The sequence below is a fragment of the Pristiophorus japonicus genome, chromosome 23 (assembly GCF_044704955.1).
Source record: "Pristiophorus japonicus isolate sPriJap1 chromosome 23, sPriJap1.hap1, whole genome shotgun sequence".
In the NCBI taxonomy this organism is placed as follows: Eukaryota; Metazoa; Chordata; class Chondrichthyes; family Pristiophoridae; genus Pristiophorus; species Pristiophorus japonicus.
Window position 1 is genome coordinate 35,919,053 of NC_091999.1, and position 2,130 is coordinate 35,921,182.

Below are 2,130 nucleotides of genomic sequence, written 5' to 3' on the forward strand. Positions count from 1 at the left end.
CGAGGGCAGAGTTGGCTAAAGTAGACTGGGAACACAGACTAAACGGTGGCACAATTGAGGAACAGTGGAGGACTTTTAAGGAGCTGTTTCATAGTGCTCAACAAAAATATATATATATTTTTTTGAAATTCGTAGCCAATCGTTCCAATTCTTTGTCAAATCACAAACGCCAGAGGTCACCTTGCACACGCCAAGGATCACTCTGCGCCAATGCTCTTAACCAAAAGGCCTAGAGCCACTGCACCGTTCCTGGAAGTACTGCAATACCAGGTTCGTGCCATGGAGGTGGATGGGTCAGGTCCCCCACACACCTCCGTGGAGGTGGATGGGTCAAGCCACCCCACCCACCTCCTGTTTCCAAAAAAGCAAGCATATACCTTCCTGATCCAGGGAGAACCACCCGGAGGTCATGGTGGCTACTCCCCTGTCAGGTCAGTTACGCATGATCTTAGCCAAAAGGCCGAGAAACAAAAATATATTCCAGTGAAAAAGGTGGTAAGAGATGGGATAACCAGCCATGGATAAACAAGGAAACAAAGGAGAGTATCAAATTAAAAACCAATGCGTATAAGGTGGCCAAGGTTAGTGGGAAAGTAGAAGATTGGGAAAATTTTAAACGACAGCAAAGAAAGCAATAAAGAAGGGAAAGATAGTTTACGAATGTAAACTTGTGCAAAACATAAAAACAGATCGTAAAAGCTTTTACAGATATATAAAATGGAAAAGAGTGACTAAAGTAAATGTTGGTCCCTTTAGAAGATGAGAAGGGGGATTTAATAATGCGAAATGTGGAAATGGCTGAGACATTAAACAGTTATTTTGCTTCGGTCTTCACAGTGGAAGACACAAAAATCATGCCACAAATTGCTGGTCACGGGAATATGGGAAGGGAGGACCTTTCGATAATCACTTTGAATAGGGGAGTAGTGCTGGACAGGCTAATGGGTCCCAAGGGAGACAAGTCCCCTGGTGCTGATGAAATGCATCCCAGGGTATTAAAAGAGATGGTGGAAGTTATAGAAAATGCTTTCGTAAAATTCTTCCAACATTCTCTGGACTCTGGGGAGGTGCCATCGGATTGGAACGCAGCTAATGTAACGCCTCTGTTTAAAAAAGGGGGCAGACAAAAAGCAGGTAACTATTCGCCGGTTAGTTTAACACCTGCAGTGGGGAAAATGTTTGAAGCTATCATTAAGGAAGAAATAGCGGGACATTTAGATAGGAATAGTGCAATCAAGCAGACGCAAGATGGATTCATGAAGGGGAAATGATGTGTAACTAATTTATTGGAAGTCTTTGAGGATATAAAGAGCATGATGGATAGAGGTATACCGATGGATGTGGTGTATGTAGATTTCCAAGAGGCATTCGATAAGGTGCCACACAAAAGGTTAATGCAGAAGATAAATGTATGCGGAGTCAGAGGAAATGTATTAGCGTGGATCGAGAATTGGCTGGCTAACTGAAAGCAGAGAGTCGGGATAAATGGGTCCTTTTCGGGTTGGAAATCGGTGGTTAGTGGTGTGCCACAGGGATCAGTGCTGGGACCACAACTGTTTACAATATACATCGATGACCTGGAAGAAAGGACAGAGTGAAGTGTAACACAATTTACAGATGACACAAAGATTAGTGGGAAAGCGGGTTGTGTGAGGACACAGAGAGGCTACAAAGAGATTTAGATAGGATAAGCGAATGGGCTAAGGTTTGGCAGATGGAATACAATGTCGGAAAATGTGAGTTCATCCAACTTGGGACAAAATAACAGTAAAAGGGAATATTATTTGAAAGGGGAGAAATTACATCATGCTGCAGTGCAGAGGGACCTGGGTGTCCTCGTGCATGAATCACAAAAAGTTAGTTTGCAGCTACAGCAGGTAATCAGGAAGGCGAATGGAATGTTGGGCTTCATTGCGAGAGGGATGGAGTACAAAAGCAGGGAGGTCCTGCTGCAACTGTGCAGGGTATTGGTGAGGCCGCACCTAGAGGACTGCGTGCAGTTTTGGTCACCTTTCTTAAGGAAGGATATATTAACTTTGGAAGGGGTACAGACACGATTCACTAGGCTGATTCCGGAGAAGAAGGGGTTACCTTATGATGCTAGATTGAGTAGACTGGGTCTTTACTCGT

General features: G+C 43.9%; 1 pseudogene; it reads right to left on the minus strand.

The window, feature by feature from the left end:
* Window positions 1–233: 233 nt before the first annotated feature.
* LOC139235751 (U2 spliceosomal RNA) lies at window positions 234–472 on the minus strand (annotated as a pseudogene).
* Between the last annotated feature and the right edge of the window lie 1,658 nt (window positions 473–2,130).